We start from the raw sequence: 18,641 nt of genomic DNA, 5'->3' as shown, positions 1-18,641 counted from the left end.
TATATATGGCATGTATGTGTGTGTGTTTCTAGGTAAAGATAAAGTGCTTGTGGCAGAAGAAAAGAGAGTCAAAGTGGTTTTTATAAAGGAATTGGCTTTTAGTGGGATAATGGGGGATGATTTTTTTAAGCTTGTGGAGATATGGGAGAAACAATATTTATGATGAAGTAATGGGACTTACATTGGCTTTATAAGACCTTGGTTTTGTAGTGAGTGGGGAGCCACAGGTAACTTTTAAACAGGGCAAGTAGCAAGTTTAGGGCCATGTTTTCAGATCTTAATCTAGCAGCACTCCACAGGGTAAGAGTAGGAAGAGATTAGAGACAAGGAAAGCAGGTACGATGTTATTGCCAGGTGAGAGGTGGAAAAGATTGTAGATTAGCCCAGTGACCATAAAATGCAGATGGAAGAGCAGATAGGAGGACAGACTCAACAGCATTAGGCCTCTGTTTAATCCTAGGGGAAAAGTGAATAAACTCAAGAGGATGATGGAGTCACCATTGGCCCTAAGGAGGAAGGTTACATTTAGAAGGCAACATAGTGAGTGAGATCTCATCAGAGCTAGCATGCTTGAGGTGCCTACACAATTGATTGATGGCATAGACAGAGCCACTCAGAGGGAAAGAGAGCTGAGCACTTCCACGCCCCACCTCCCCATTTGCTAGTATATTACAACATGGAAAAACATCAAAACAGAACATACTTTCAGGTTTTGAATTATATATTTGAGTTATACATATCAAAACAGAACATAGTTTAAACTTATATGATAAATTAAAATTTTATGCTTTTCATAAACACAAACACAAAAACACATTGACTATTTGTATACCCTTGGAGATAATGTCAAAAAAGTCTAGATTTGCAGACCTTTTTGAAAAGGAAGCCCTCAGTCGATTCTGTAAGTGGCCAAGAATGAAAGCCAGTATCTGGTAGAGATTAGGGCTACAAGAAGCAAGAAGGAATCAAAGCGAGAGGGAATGTTATCTGATGACTTGGTAAATAAATACTAATATGATACTTTGGTGGTAGTACTTTAAATGTTTCAAATAACTGGGAATAGGCTTAAGATAAATTGATATTATTGTCAAATGTTTTATAACTTATTTTTAAATGTATTTTATCTATAAATTCTTTTATTGCAATATGAATTTTTATACTGTATATAAAACAATTCCTTGAGAAGCATCTTCTAAAGACTTCTCCACAAGATGATAATCCTGCAAATGCATGACATAAAATAAGAAATGCTATTGTCAAATGCAGTAGAGGCATATTACAAATTGTAACATCAGTCTACTGATAAAGTTCATAGTGCACATTGTATATCAAGGTTTCAAGTTGACACTGTGTGGGGCTCATGCTCAGCCTCTTGATGTATCTCATCTGATTCCCAGAACAACCTAAGGCCACAGGCAAAAACTATCTCCATCTTTCAGATTAGGAAATTGAGGCTTAGAGAAGTGAAGCAAATTGCCCAGGTTCCAAGGTCATTAAATTGACATGAAATCCTTTTTCCTCTGAACACCAATTAACTCAAAAGGCAGGCACACTTTGGGAAATGTTGCCTTGAGCAGGTTGATTTTCTTAATCCAAAACCACTCACTCCTACTTCTCCGTGCTGATTCTCATTCCAAATAGGAGGCGGTGGTTTTTCTTCTTCTCTTTTTTCTCCACTTCATCTTCCTCCTCATCCTCTTCCTTCTTCTTTCCTTTCCTTTTCTTTTGGTGGTAGGCATTACAAAGGTCATAATGCAAAGAAGACATTAACTACTGCCTTAAATTTTTAAATGCCCAAATCCTAAAAAGGGGATAGAAATGTTAACTTGAATTTCTTCTCTGATAACACACCCTAGGTTTAGACTATTTCTGACTAATTTTACACAGGCTCACCACTTTTGATGCACCACATTTCAACACTTAGAATAAAAAGACGCATTAAATGGGCCCATGCTTGCATTTTTCTAACAAACTGAACACATAAAAATAATTGCCCCTGCTGGAAATGACCAGATCCTACGTTCAAAGAGGAAAATTAATGAATTCTCACTTTACAGGAAAAGTATAGGAAGTCCAAGCACGACTACCCAAATCCACACTTTAATTTGCAGCCAACTAATTAGATAATAAAATGTGTCCTAAGTCCCAACTCTAAAGCCCAGCTGAAACTACCAGCCAGCAAATGACTCTAATTATTGTCATGTTTGTATGATTGTGTATGCCCTAATAGCAGAATAGAAAATAAGCCCCAAGCAAAAAAGAATTTCTAACAACTCAGAAAAGTGTATAGGATCTCTATGATGAAAAGAAATATAAAGGAAAATGTAGTTTTCTCAAACCCATTGTCAATATCAGAGAGCAGTTGCTTGGCAAATGGTAAGATCTGGGAGGATAAATTATTCGGCTTTTAACATCTATCTTCTTATTTTCTCAGAATCTATCAAAGTAATATATTGTTTCATATTGTAGGAGAGTAGCTTTCTGAAGCCTTAAGAAAAATATTAAAACTTGGGTATCAAACATCTCATTAAAGAGAAACTTTTACTTACTTCCAGACAACAGAATAACTTTTAAAATTAGAACCTGATATTTTTATAAAGTAACTGTCGTCTTACGTTTTAAATCAAAAGTAATAAATCTGTCCTATATAATAAAAATAAATTTTATATTTTGAAAAAGTATTTTACACTAATTATATAGAATTAAATGTACTTAATATTTGTATAATTGTAAATTTTAGGAAGAAAATTGAGTCAAATTGTAGGCTGACATTTTAAAATATGTATTACATACAAATTGCAAGTAGAGTAACATGTACACTTTTGTATTTATTGAACTATGGTCTCTTATTTTGGGGTAGGAAATGTATTCACGTGTCGTTAAAAAAATACCATGTACATTGTCAGTTCTGAAGACATAAATACTGAGCACATTTATACCAAAGTTTCATTTATATTTGACATTTTTGGTTTCCCACGATTTCCTGTTCTCTTCACATTAAATTATGTTTTTCTAATACTTTGGCTAGATAAACATTTGGTTCTATTTTTTCTTTTTTGGAACTCAAGGACTTTCAAATGTTGATGATTAATGATATATGTGGATCATTATCTTGGTTTTGTTCTTACTCTGACTTTAAGAGTTTCCTCTTTGCTCCATCCCACCTTCCATGCCTACCTCAGGTGATCCCACAGCTTGATGAACACATGATTCTTGGCTTCTGTGGCTATTGTCCTTATTGACCCTTTAACCTATAGCCATCAATTATGAAAGACGGCTTCCTGTGCTTATCCAGTGAAAGTACAGTAGTCCCAGTACACAAACAGATTCCTGAAAACCCCTAAATTAGAAGAAAGAGAAGTTTAAGGTATTTATAGGGTTTTCTTGAATTCACTTCCAACATCAGTCTCCTGAACTGATTCTGGAATTGAATTCAATATCTGCAGTCTGACATTTGAAGTGAATGCAAGAAATATTTATTCTAACTTAATATTTATATTAACTAAAAAGGCAAAACAGACCCTTTACACAAATTAAAAATAGGTCTTTACAGCTGACATGCAATTTACCATTCATTGTTAAATTTTAACCTTATTCCAATGTGATGTTAAGTAAAATGGTATTTGGGGCTGGCTGCTGCAGTGTAGATGTATACACACATATCAGATACTGTAGTGTTTTTTAAAAATGAATGCGCTCAAATGCTTTTATTTTATAGTTGAGAAAAATGGATAAAATCTAGGTATGTGTGCATTATTGATCTCTGGAATGGCATTCTACAATGTATGTTACACTGCTGGAAATGTAGTGGATTTAGTGCTGGACCTGATGAGAAGTCATCAGCAAATGTCTAGAATAGAGGCCAAGAAAGGGCAGCTTTCATCTCTCTTAGGGGGAATATGAAAGAATGCTACAACGGATCCTGGAGGACTCTGCTACATTCTAGTTGTTGATGAAAAATGAGATCTTGGACATGAATTCATGGGAATTCTAATTAATTTAGTTGACATCAATGTCCTCATCCGGACCTTGGAAGAGTCTGACCATCCTCTCCTCAAGGCACTGGCCTTCCTGGGATTTGTCCTTTGAAAAATGCCCATCTGTTAAGCCTTGAGGAAAATCCACAGGTCATTAGGGAGTTACAAGAAATGAGTTTCAATTTTGAAAAGATGGAATCCAAGCTATTACTTCAGATAATGAAAGGTATTCCTGGATTCAGGGTTCACAGGAGGTTTGTAAAAAACATTCCAAGAGAGTCAGTTACATTTTTTATTGAATACAATGTTGTACAGTGTAAGATAAGCATTAACAAGGAGGAAATCCCAAATCAGGACCCCAAACTGAAGGATTTGACAAATGTTTAGTTTAAAGTCCTATAGCTAAGCCACCAACCCAGCCCAACAATTTATTACATATCTTGATGCTGGTTCTGAGAGCTTAGGGAATAGACTATGTCAAGACATTGAAGTCAAGAAGCCTCTAACAAAACTGACAGGCATGGTGGTACACACCTATAATCTCAGCTACCCTAGGGGCTGAGCTGGAGGATTGCTTGAGTCCAGGAGTAAGAGGCTGTAGTGAGCTGTGATTGTGCCACTGCACCCAGTCTAGCCTGGGTGTCAGAGCAAGATATTGTCTCTTAAAACAAAAACAAATTAACACTTACTAAAGACTTACTATTTGTCAGGCACTCTTCTAAGCATTTATACATATTAAGTTACTCAAGGTGTTTAATCCTCATAGCAGATCTCCTGATCCCATTTTACCTGTGAGAGAATTAATACATTCAGTTACACAACTAGTTTGTAAAGGAACCAACCTTCAACAGTTGTCCAGCTCCAGTGCCCAGGCTTTTGGTCAGTATATTGTGTTTCTCTAGCTTTTGCCAGGAAAAAAGATGTATCTAATAAGGAAGCCAGATACATTATGAGCACATTAGAGTTCCTGGCATTTACTGACACTTTGAGTGAGGGATGCTGTGCTGGATCTTTTATTAGCTTCTCCAGATCCATTTTATCCTGTTTGATACCTCAGCAGGCTCCCCTGCTGTCCTGAGATCAGGAGGCAAGAAAAGAAGGGTAAGTTATTCTCTCTTCCACCACCTCCACACCCCACTCACCATGTTCCTGAAGGTCAGCTACTTCTCTCCACTGAAGGCCTCAGGTGCTGTGAGGTTTTAATGACCACTTCTTTGTACCTTCATGCCTGAGGTGGTAATAACTGGTGTGGTCCTCAATCTCTGAGATTCTACCACTCCTGCTGTTTCTCTTACATATGGCCCTCTCCTTGGTGAAGAGTTTCCTCTATTTAGCCATTTTCATCAGGTTCCTGCAAGAACCCAGCCAGATGCAGACACCTTTTGATGAATGGAGTGCCAGCAGCCCATTTCTCTTTGTATTCACCACTTGTAAGGCAGCAGTGCAGAGACATAGCATCTAAGTGCTTATCTTTACTAGAGGGTTGTGTTGATGCTCTTTCTTGACTGGATCTCCAGGTTCTCAGGATCATCTGAGTTCTCCAACACATAAGACCTTGCTTTGTATGAGGTGGCACAGCAAGGTGACAACTATCCTCATTTGTTCACTTATTTATTTATTCAGGCAAGAATATTTTCTGAGCGCTTACTATGTGTTGGGCATTGTGGTGTGTGCTGGTGATACAGCCATAAACAAGAGAGATTAGAGCCCTGCTCTCATGAATCTTACAATTTAGTGGGCAGAGACAGAAAATAATCAAAAATCCTAATAATTTTGATAACTGCTATGAAGAATATAAGTCAGGATAGTGGTTACACAAAACAATCCACTGCTGGGTGAGGAAATGCTGCTTTCAATAGGGTGGTAAGGAAAGGCTTCTTTGAAGAGGCGACAACATGGTCAGAAGGATGTAGTCATGTGAAGAGCTGGAAACAGAAAGCAATCCAAGCAAAGGGACAGGAAGTACAAGATCCACAAGGAAAAGTTACGTTTTTGAGGAAAAGAAGACGGCTAATGTGGCCCAAGCAAGATAAGTGATGAGGCGGAGATGCAGGCAGAAGCAAGATCATGTAGGGCTCTTAATTCCATAGCAATGTCAAGTCTTTCACTCTAGGCAAATTTGAGATCCTCTACCATCAGTTTTACATAAGAGGTGTGAAGAAATGCCCCCAGAAAGAACCCAGCTAAAGGGAGTGATCCAAGAGAAAGCCAGGTGACTCTAAGCAGAAAAAATTAGGGTTTTCTTTCCCCAAAGGCAGCAAAGATTTGTTTTTTCTTATGTTATAAACCAGAACTGACCATGGAGATTTGAAAGAATGAGAGCAATGGTTTCCTTCAAGAGTATCATCTCATAGTCTCCAGAGTTCTATATGTGGCTCTGGCCGTCTGGGAGACAGAGAACTATACAACTCATGTCTCCCAAACTTTTTCTTTTTACATTTTCGATCTAAGAAGGTGGAACTTTTAATTTAAAATAAAATGTGTACTGAGAGAGATATTTTTCTGTGTCTGGTTCTACATACAAACTTGCAATTTCTTTCTGATTTGATGTCTCAGTTGTGAACTCACTTTTCCTCTACACAAATTTAGCATCCAAGATAAAGACCAGAAAGAGGAAGAATTTCTGGCTGAAGTTCTGGTGTAAAGGAATAAGGATGTTGCCAAACTGAAAGTAGTTGACCAAAACCTAATGAGCACAGAAACTAGGATGGAAAATTTAAAAGCAAAAGTGGTCATGCGTTGAAAGGGCCTATGGGGATTTTGCTACCTGCATGAATTTTTATTCATTTACTGATATCTTCACGGTTGAGGAGTGCTTGTCCCAATGGTCAAATATAGGTACTACTGGGAAAAATGAACAAACAGTAAGATTATTGGGTTGACATTTTAGATATTCAGGATATTTTAAGAGTTATTTCTTAAGGGTCTTCTATAAATCCCATAGATGTGTAGCTTAGCTGTCTCCATGGAAGTATCCTAGCAGTACTGTTAAATCTTAGTTCTAGGACCTTCAATTTTCTTCATCTTACCAATATTTTGTTACGGGAATATTTTTTCTTCTTGCCATTGCTTTATTTCTAATCCATTTCCTGTTTACAAATTTCCATTCTTTTTTTTCTATTATCGCCAAAGAGTGATGAACAGTAGCCAGTGCTGTTAAGGGGCATGATTTATTAAAGCTGCACAGTGTAATTTTGTATATGGAAACTCACTGCTGTAAGGAAGGTGGTTTATAGCTTCTTATAAATGGTAAACTAAAACATCCTATAAGAAATCTTCTTCCCAATTAATTCTCCATTTAGGAATTCTTCAATTTGTTATACTCTTTCCATCCTATTTAAGCTGTCCCTACCAATATGTGTAAGTACCAAAGGTTTCCCAACTTATTGATATTTGATGTCTTTAATGTGCACATCAATTTCTAGGGGACCCATTTGCTTGGGCCTGGTGTGGTGATTCATAAGGAAAGCTCAGCTGAGGTTGAAATAGGCACAGCCTCTTACAGATATCATTATTAATGAGCACATTATCAATCACTTAACTCCCATTCTGGCCAGGAGCAGTGGCTCCCACCTGTAATCCCAGCACTTTGGGAGGCCAAAGTGGGTGGATCACTTGAGGTCAAGAGTTTGAGATCAGCCTGGCCAACATGGTGAAACCCCATCTCTACTAAAAATACAAAAATAAACTAGGCATAGTAGCTTACACCTGTAGTTCCAGCTACTTGGGAGGCTGAGGCAGGAGAATCGCTTGAACCCAGGAGGCAGAGGTTGCAGCAAGTGGAGATTGCACCACTGCACTCCATACTGGGTGGCAGAGTGAGACTCCATGTCAAAAAACAAACAAACAAACAAACAGAAAACCTCCCATTCTGCGGTTTGTCACTCTCTATTTCTCAGCTCTTCATATCTTTTTTGCTGTTTTGTCTTTATTACTCATCGTATCTGTTCACAATCCCTATAATGCCTGGACAACTAGTTGACATTTTTAGGTGACCTGATTCATGTATTTAGCAGATAATGTAGCTTAATAGATTTAGTGAGCCTGTATTTCATTGTTCCTGGAAGGAAGGAAAGAGTAACCTAAACACCAAAATTTGATCTTGGTTAAAATTTTATTTAAATGAATTATTGAAATGTTTGAAGTCACAAATATAATTAGAAAGGACTTAATAACATTTTAATTACTTTGTTGAAAAGTACTCACCCTAAAATTTCATCCGTTTATTCATCAATGAAGTAAATTCAACAAATTGTAAATGGTAACAGCAAAGATACAGTTTTGAACTATTCTTAACTATTTTTAGCAGAACAGCTTAACAACAGAAGTAAGGTAAGACTAAAGACACCTTCAACACCAAACTGCGTTTGGAAACAATAGACAAATGTTTCCTTTCCTTATAAATCTGGCTAAATTCCTTATATGTGGAATTTATTTTAATAGCAAGAACCACCTGTATAACATAAGATCAGGCCATCAGTTTCATTTCATATAAGTCACTGGACAGGAACATGCAACCCTGATAAATTTAGTTTCTTTGCTCCAAGCTAAATACTTAAAAACAAAGTGGTTTAAATGAACAAATAGAATATCCCTCTGGTTTTATCAGATAAGCTGGAAATTTAATAAAATAAACCCATATACATTTTGAAGAAAAGTCAAGTAAGTGGACATTTTGCAACTACAGAGGAGGTTTTTATTTGTGGTAACTTGAGGACATCGACTGAGAATAATCTAGCTTTCAAAATAAGTCAGACTTCATTATTTAAAGGGTATTTTTTAGAATACAGAATTCAAAAAATGATCATAATAAATGATAATATTAATAGAACTTATTGGAAGTCAAGGATGCTGACTGTCCTGTTGAAAAGTAGCCCTGTCTTAGACGCAGTTGGAAAATTTAAGGGATACACAGCAAAAGAATATTGTTTCTTTAAGGGGAACCATCCTTTTCAAAACATTGAAATGTTAATATAAGGTTGGGGAATTGTCATTTTATGCAGATGTGGATTTCTCAAAAGTAAACGCTCAAAAACTATAGATAGCTATATCTCAGTTCTTGCCTTTAAAAAATGTATATGATTGTGAAATTGTTCAACCAAAGACCATTTTCAACAGAAGCACAAAGCTCCATCAGTTAAATTCAAGGTAGTATGAGTAAACAGAAAAAAAATAATCTGGATCAACAAAAAACTTTTTTTTTTCACTACAGTGTTTTGTTTATACTAAAGCAGAACAAACCTGCAGGAGCTCAGAGATAAGTATAAAAAAAATATATGCTGCAAGAAAATTTTAGAAAAGGTCTAAAATCTATTCTCAAAAAGATAAAAAGGGACAGGACATCTATTAAACAAGAACAGTTCAGGATAAAATAAAAACAAACTAGACCCGATAAAATTGTTGTTTGAAGCATCCAAGGGCTGGTTATTATAGGAATCTTTTAGATGATGGTGCGGGAAGTGTGTGGAAATTGAAGTTTGAAATACTTAGATTAAAACTGATTTGGTTATTTATTCACTATATGATCATGAGAAAATCCATCAACCTCTAGAGTAAAATTTCTTCATATGTAAAATGAAGTTAATGGTACATTCCAGGCTGGTCAGAAATATCCCATTGTACAACCCTGGGAAATATAAAGTAGATGGTGGCCTCGAGTTGAATAACACAAGAGACCAAAGTGCTACCGTGAAAAACAATCTATTATATACCTGTTCCTAGCTACTTCAAGCATGTTAATTTCACTTGAAACCATAAAAATGCAGACTTTATGACAAAACACTGAATCAGCAAATAGAAGATGAAAGTGTCAATCATATTTGGGTCACTGAAGGAATAAATATAAATATTAAAAATTTGCAAAGAATGACAATCAAGGAGGGTAAATCATACAAATGCCTACAAATAACAGCATTCCAAAGAATACAGAATGAACAGATGTTAGGATAATTGACAAAAAGATAAATCAGAAAAAAGTTATAAAATAGCAACTAAGATTAAAAAGAGGCATCACCATGTATCAGGTTTAAAAAAATAATTGGCAACAACTAAAAATGATTTTGCAAACTTACAGTCTGAAATGAGCATTATATTTAAAGGGAGGAAAAATGAACAATCAGAGACATTTTTTTCTCCTATGGATAAATGAAGGGCAGAACAAAGGAGTTTTATCTGAAGCAATCTCTCTTATAAACAGTCAAAAAGAATGAGTCAAAACACTGATTGCATGGAACATCACTTAAATGAAATTCCCAGATCTCCAAAATATCTGAAAATGTATTAACCTTTTCTGAGGAGCCAAGTGAAGAAAGATCTCAGAGTAAAGATTAATTTTTGAATGAAGATGACACCATTGAAAAATTGTAATTGTGATGATATAAATTAAATTTAATGGAGAAAAGTGGGACATATGAAATATAATTATTCAAAAAGATAAAAAAATAATACTGGACCCTGGGGTTCCAGGAAGATAATGTAGCATTTTTCGTCTCCTGTACTAATTCCAATCATTCTGTCCCACTTTAGTCAAATAGCTGCTGGTGCCAACAGGAAACCAAATCCAAGTGAAGCCCTGTGCTCAGCAGACATCCTAGGTAGAAGAAGTGGTATGGAGCTAACCCCTGAAGGCTGAGTTAGATCTGGTAACCAGCATCAGCAAGCCCCAAGGAGACAAGCATAACCAGAGTGGTCTCTGAATGCCCAGTGGAAAGTTCGACGAAACCCTGGATGAGCACGTGATGAATCTCAGGCTACAAAAAGACCAAGGAGGAGCTGCAATGGTGGACTGAGTCCTTCTTGCCCTGAAGCCTGGAAGAGTATTAGGAGACCAGAAAGTAGAGAGGCTTGCTCCAGGTGTCTTGGCTAGAACAACAATTTGCCTGCTTCTGAACAGTTGGATGAGGGAAAGAGACAGCTTGACATGCGCAAATCCCAGTGGGCTGGCAAAGAAAAATAGCACCACATCATATAGGGCTGAGCAATCAGGAAAAGGAATATTAGACAAGATTGGATACTCAGTAAAAAAAAAGGCACAAAACAACATAAATAAAACAATCACGAGCACACTCAGAGACTCAAGAGCACACAGAAGAAAGATGCTGGAGTTTTAAAAAATCACTTTAGTAGGAGACATGAAGAAGAGGCTAACATTTTTGATACTCAAGTTAGAGACATGGGTGATCAGTACATAAAAAAAACTCAAGCCACAATTTAAAAATATAAAAAGATGGTGTATTAATTTCCTATTGCTACTGTAACAAATTACTGCAAACATAGTGGCTTAACAACACACAAATGTGTTTTACAGTTTTAGAAGTCAGAGGTCTAAAATTAGTCTGCAAGACTGTGTTCCTTCTGGAGGCTCTAAGGGGGAATGTGTTTCTTCCCATTTTCGGCTTCTAGAAGCCACCTACACTCCTTGGCTCATGATCCCTTCCTACATCTTCAAAGCAGGTAGCATAGCATCCTCTCTCTCTTCCCTGACAGCCTGCTTCCCTTGTAAAAGGAAATATCCCTATAAAAGAACCTTTGTTATCACCTCAGCCCACCTAGATAATATAAAATAATTCTCCCATCTCAAGATATTTTATTTTATTACATCTGCAAGGTAGCATATTCTCAGATTCCAGGGATTAGGAGATGGACATCTTTGAGAGGAGTGATGGGAAAGATAAGAGAGTTGAATGATAGAGTCAGGAGATACAACATGAAAATAATAAGAGTTTTCAGTAAGAGAATAAAAAGAACACGTGGAGGATAAGAAATTGCTTAAACATGTAATAAGAAAATAATTATCTAAATTGAAGAAATTTTAAACTTGCAAATTCAAATGACTTGATAAGTTCTGGCAGGATGGTGAAAAAAGACACACGTAGGCATATTTTGGTAAGTTTTAGGCTGTTGGGGACAGTAAAAAAAAAAAAACTTTAAACACAATAGTAAGTTACATAGAAGAGAAAAGACTCATGTTAGCATCAGACTTCTCATATATAACCTTGGTAGTTGGAGAAGGCAAAAAAATAAATACTAACTCTGAGAGTCCACATCTTTCCTATCACCAGTGGTGCATATGAGAACTCAACATAAAGTGAGTTTTAAATAGACAATGGGAGATGAATGAGAGAAAAGTATTGCAATCCAAAATTCTATACCCAGCCAAAAAATTATTCATCAGAGAGCCTGAAAGATATTTTAGATGTGCAAAAATTCAGAGAACAGATCACATACCCCAGCTAAAAAAAAAATACCAGAAAATGCTTCACTCAAACTAAAAAATGATGCAAAACAGAGATCTCAAGGTGGGCATCTATGAGAAAGAAGGAAACAGTGGAGAAGACAGGTAAGTCTGAATAGATTTGTCTCTTAGACTTTCTGAGAAAGTGTTGAGAAGTGTTTTCTGAGAAAGTATGTAATGTTATTGTATATTACATTAAATAATGACATTATTGTTAATGTTATTTAAATGTAAAACAAGCACCTAAAACATAGTCATTTCTGGGAATCTCAATGGAAATTCCAATAATGCTCTACAGCTGAAAATCTAAGAATTGATCCAGCAGCTATGGAAAAAGAAAAGTAAAATTTTCCCAACTGTAGTTGAGAGTGAGGTAGACATCTGTCTATAGAATAAGGTAGACAGAAATTAAGTTTCTTAATTTAGAAATTAAAGATATTCTAAAGGTCTCACCTAGCCAAGAATGGGAGCAGGGGAAAACAGAATTACTTGGGGGATAATAGAACATCTAAGTAGACTAAATAATTGCTAATGTAGTCTTAAATAATACCAGAAAAACAGATGACAGATTATGAGTATATAGAAAAGTAAGATAATAATTAATGGAATGGAAAGCTATAGTTGTTTTTCCAAATTAGCAAATGCAAAAAAATGAAGCAAACAGTAAATAATCCAACTATAAAAAAAAAAAAGAAAAAAAAAAACTGAGGGAAAAGCAACAGAAAACATTTCATAAAACAAAACAAATCATCAAATAAAATATATCAATTCTCAGAGAAAAAGTCAACCAAATAAACTGCCTTTAAGAAGAAAGAAATTGTCAGCTTTATTTAAAAAACAAACCCAGACAAAGGATGATTTATAAAAACCACAGTAAAAACAAAATGATAAAGATATACAGCTACATGTCACTTAATGAGAGGGATGCATTCTGAGAAACATGTCATTAGTTGATTTTGTCATTGTGTGAATGTCACAGAATACACACAAACCTAGACGGTGTAGCCTACTACACACCTGGCTGTATAACCTATTGCCCCTAAGCTACAAGCCTATACAGCATGTTACTGTATTGAATCCTGTAGGCCACTGTAACACAATGGTAAGCATTTGTATATCTAAACATACCTATATATAGAAAAAATATGATAAAAATATAGTATTAGAATCTTATGGGATCATCATATGAGATCCATCATTGACCAATGCAGTATATGACTATATTACAAAGAGGCAAGCAAAGAGATCCCCATCATATGCAACAAATTAGCTATGAAATTAATTTCAGACTAGGTATAACTAAAGTTTAAAGGATCAAGCAGAATCAAAGGACACTATAAAAAAGTAAAAGGCACAATTTATAAAGATGATATGATAATCATAAACCTATACATGCCAATTTATATACAGCATTAAAAATCAAGCAGAAGAAAGTCCTTGCATGATGGGGCCCTGCATTCCTTTTCACCCTCATCAGAAACCGCTTCTCCAATTATTCACTGTTCACTTAGTTATTAGAACACTCCCTTTATTAATCATTAGAATACACCAAGTTCCTTTCCATCCCAACCCTTTTTATTTGCTGTACCATCTGTCTGTAATGTGCTTTCACTTACTGTTAAGGGAGGTTAAATGTCATTTTTGAGGTCACTTCTGCTTCTGTTATACTAACAGAAGGGACCAGATTTACCCTTCTATTGAGATGACAAAAAATCAAAATAGACAAAATACTTCCCCTGAAGTTTCTAGGGAAGAATCCCTACTTGTGCTGTCTTAGTTTCGGTGGTTGTCAGCAATTCCAGTGTTGCATAGCTCCTAGCTGCACCATACCAATTTCTGCCTCTATTTTCCTGTGGCTATCTTCCCTCTGTTTGTCTGTCTGTGTGTTTACATGGCCTTTTTATAACGACACCAGTCATCAGATTCAGGACCCACCCTAATGCAGTATGGCCTCATTTTAAATTGATTACAATCAGCAAAGACCTGTTTCCAAATAAGGCTATATTCACAGGTCCTGAAACTTAGGACATCAACAGATCTTTTTGTACCTGCAGAAGTCCTTGGCTTCATACGGCACCTCCTGGACCCCCAGCAGTGGAGGACCCACACTGAGGGCCCTCCTGGCAGCTTGTCATTTATTTCCATAAAAATTTATTGGAACACTGCCATATCTGTTTGTTTATGTAGTGTAGTTGCAAAAAGACCCTATAATCTGGAAAGCCCAAAATATTTACTACCTGGCTATTTACAGAACATTTTTTTTCTAATCCCTGGTTTAAAGAAATATAAATATAATGACTATATCTAGATTTTAAATTTCCAGAGTATGAAGTAAAACAACAGGAACAGACAATGTAACTCCCAATACCAAATAAGAAAATAAAAGACAAAAGGAAAGGGTAGAGGGAGGTAACCCAGTGTTAGTAATTGCAGAAAGCAGTTTCTCTACCACTATCACCACCACTACTACTGCAACTCCATAACCAGGGCTGAAAGAACAGAGAGAAGAGGTTGACATTATCAAAACATAGGAACTTAGGAGTCTTGCAATCCTGAGCCTCAGATCCAGTATGAAGTGAGTTGCGAGGAAGAAAAGTGATTTATAGAGTTTTAGCTATAGCATTTTGAGTGGATTTAGAACTGAAAAAAAAAAAAAATCATTTAATAACCAGCTCAGATAGATTAAATTGACTACATAAAAATGCACTGTATGGCTGAAAAGAACATAAACATAGTCAATAGACAAACAACAGAATTAGAATAAGGATAAAGTCATTATATTCATGGCAATCTATACAACAGAAAAAAAAAAAAACTAAAACAGTGTTTTCTTTAAACAAGGGTATATTTATTGCTGTCTTATTTGTAGTGATGTAACAGTGAAACAGCAAAAGAGCTAACATAACTAACTCCATTTTTGTTTAAGTGGCCTTTACCCATTCCTGCAAATAGGATAAGATAATTTTAAAGCACTGAGATAAAACTCAAAAACAGCAATCATGTCATTTTGAAATGGACTCTGGGATTAAAGGGGAAGGATATAAACAACTGTGTCTTGTTAAAGAGTTACAGGAACATTGTGACCTGACCAGTAACAAAGAAGTTCCCAATCTCCTCAAACCCTCACTGGCACTCAGTTGTCTGTGGTCCTTGGTCACTTTTTGATCCCAACCCCTGAACATAGTTTTCTCATATTTTCTCTCCCATAAAAACTCTCCAGCCAGCCTGAAAAAATTTAGGAAGGTACTTTAGAACACTAGTTCACTATCTTCTTAGTTTTGCTGCCTTTCTGGATAAACCTGCCTTTCCTCCCGCCAACTCTCATCTCTCATGTCTGGCTTTGGAAAGGCAATCAGCCAAATCTAGGTTTGGTTACAGTGGCAGAAGGACAAAGAAAAAAAAAAAAACAAAACAGAATGTCCATCAGTATGGGAATGATTCAGTAAAATATATTTATACAACCATCACATCATGGGCTATCATATGCACTATATAAAAATGAAATTGGTTTAGGTTCTGGTAATAGAGAAGTAACAGATGTACAACTGGCCCTCTGTCAAGGGTTGCAGAGGCTCTGAGCCTTATTCTACCTGTAAGGTAACAAGTTAGCCTGCCATAGTTTCATAAATACTAGCAGAAGAAACAAGACTCTGAGAAAAAAAAACAAAAAAAAACTTTCTTATTCATGGCACAATAGGCCATTTTCTACTCAAACATCCTAGTAAAGGTCTTCTGGGACAAAAGCTATCCTAAGATGTATAGGAACATCATGGAGAATTATGTAATGGCACTCATAAGCTCAAAACATAAGGATGAAGGAAAATCTGCCAAGCAAATAGAAAACAGAAAAAAGCAGGGGGTGCAATCTCAATTTCAGACAAAACAGATTTAAACCCAACAAAGATTAAAAAACAACAACAAAAAAGAAGGGCATTACATAATGGTAAGGGTTCAATTCAATAAGGTCTAACTATCCTAAATATATATGCACCAAACACAGGAGCACCCAGATTCATAAAGCAAGTTCTTAGATACTGTTTTAGTCAGGGTTCTCTAGAGGGACAGAACCAACAGGATAGATATATAAATAAAGGGGAGTTTATTAAGTATTAACTGACACTATAACAAGGTCCCACAATAGGCCATCTGCAAGCTGAGAAGCTAGGAGACTCAGTCCAAGTCTCAAAACTAACCTGGAGTCCAATGTTCAAGGGCAGGAAGACGCTAGCATGGGATAAAGATGTAAGCTGGGAAGGTAGGCCAGTCTCATCTTTTCACATTTTTCTGCCTGTTTTATATTCTAACCAGGCTGGCAGCTAACTAGATGGTGCCCACTCAGATTAAAAGTAGGTCTGCCTTTCCCAGCCCACTGATTGGAATGTTAATCTCCTTTGGTAATACCCTCACAAAGGATCAATACTTTGCATCCTTTAATCCAAGCAAGTTGACACTCAGTATTAAACATCACAGAGACCTACCAAGAGATGTAGACTCCTACACGATAATGGTGGGAGACTTCCACACTGCATTGACACTGTTAGACAGATCATTGAGGCAGAAAATTAACAAAGATATTCAGGACCTAAACTCAACATTGTACCAAATGAATCCGATAGGCCTTTACAGAATTCTCCACCCCCAAAAAACAGAATAAACATTCTTCTAATCACCACAATGCAAATACTCGAAAATCTACCACAAAATTGGACATAAAACAATGCTTAACAAATGTAAAGAACTGAAATCATACCAAACACACTCTTGGACCACAGTACAATAAAAACAGAGGTTAAGACTATGAATGTTGCTCAAAATCATGCAATTACATTGAAATTAAACAACATACTTCTGAATGACTTTTGGGTAAATATTTAAATTAAGACAGAAATCAAGAAGTTCTTTGAAACTAATGAAAACAAAGATACAACATACCAGAATCTCTCATACACAGCTAAGGCAATGTTGAAAATTCATAGCAATAAATGACCACATCAAAAATTTAGAATGATCTCAAATTAACAACCTAACATCACAACTGAAATAATTAGAGAAGCGAGCGAAAATCAGCAGAAGATGGGAAATAACAAAAATTAGAGCTCAGCTGAAGAAAACTGGGACATGAAAAACCATTCAAAATATCAACAAATCCAGGAGTTGGTTTTTTTAAAAAAATTAATAAAATAGGCCATCAGCTAGACTAATAAGAAGAGAAAAAAGCCAAATAAACATGATTAGAAATGACAAAGAGAATGTGACTACTGACCCCACAAAAATAAAAACAACTATAAGAAACTACTATGAACACCTCTATATACACAAACTAGAAAACCTAGTAAAGATGGATTAATTTATGGACACATTCACCCTCCCAAGACTGAGGCAGGAAGAAATTGATTCCCTGAACAAAGTTATTTTTAGCCGCTAAACTGAATCAGTAATAAATAGCCTACTAACCAAAAAAAGCTTGGGACCTGATGGATTCATAGCCAAATTCTACCATATGTACAAAGAAGAGCTAGGACCATTCCTACAGACACTATTCCAAAAATGGACGAGGAGGGATTCCTCCCCAACTTATTCTATGTGGCCAGCATCATCTTGATACCAAAAAACCTGGCAGACACACAACAACATCATCAACAACAACACAACTTCAGGTTAATACCCTTAATGAAGATCAATGCAAAAATCCTCAACAAGACAACTGTAAACCAAAATAAGCAATGGGGAAAAGATTCCCTGACAAAAATAAGCAATAGGGAAAATATTCCCTATTCAATAAATGGTGCTGGGATAAGTGGCTAGCCATAGGCAGAAGATTAAAGCTGGACCCCTTCTTACACCATACACAAAAATAAATTCAAGATGGGTTAAAGACTTAAAACTATAAAAGCCCTGGAAGACAACCTAGACAATACCAGCCTGACATAAAAACAGGCAAAGATTTCATGAGAAAGACATCAAAAGCAAAAATTGACGGGTGGGATCTAATTAAACTTAAGAGCTTCTGCACAGCAAAAGAAACTATTAACAGAGTAAACAACCTACAGAATGAGGGAATATATTTGCAAACTATGCATCTGGCAAAGGTCTAATATCAAGCATCTCTAAGAAACTCAGATTTACAAGAGAAAAACAACCCCATGAAAAAGTGAGCAGAGCACGTGAACAGACACTTAGCAAAAGAAGATATACACATGGCCAACAATCATATGAAGAAAAGCTCAACATCACTGATCATTAGAGAAATGCAAATCAAAACCACAATGATATATCATCTTACACCAGTCAGAATGGCCATTAAGAAGTCAAAAAATTACAGATGCTAGCAAGGTTGTAGAGAAAACGGAACACTAATACTGTACGCTGTTGGTGAGAGGATAAATTAGTTCTAACATTGTAGAAAGCAGTACGCTGATTCTGCAAAGAGC

At 36.0% G+C, this 18,641-nt stretch overlaps 1 protein-coding gene across 9 annotated transcripts in view; it reads right to left on the bottom strand.

Moving 5' to 3' along the window:
• Window positions 1-18,641, bottom strand: part of LMBRD1 (LMBR1 domain containing 1) — a 170,111-nt gene that overhangs the window by 9,286 nt on the left and 142,184 nt on the right. For 3 of the 9 annotated variants that reach the window (XR_012517315.1, XR_012517320.1, XR_005578686.2), the window contains one exon: window positions 1,607-18,641. This exon is cut by the window's right edge. The exons of 1 other annotated variant lie outside the window; for it this stretch is intronic. The gene's annotated coding sequence lies outside the window, so the exon portion shown is untranslated. The remainder of the gene's footprint in view (window positions 1-1,606) is intronic. 5 more of the 9 variants (XR_012517317.1, XR_012517319.1, XR_012517316.1 and 2 more) reach the window with 5 other exon arrangements.

This window comes from Saimiri boliviensis, chromosome 4 (genome assembly GCF_048565385.1).
Source record: "Saimiri boliviensis isolate mSaiBol1 chromosome 4, mSaiBol1.pri, whole genome shotgun sequence".
Classification (NCBI taxonomy): Eukaryota; Metazoa; Chordata; class Mammalia; order Primates; family Cebidae; genus Saimiri; species Saimiri boliviensis.
This window is presented reverse-complemented; position numbering and strand designations above follow the sequence as displayed.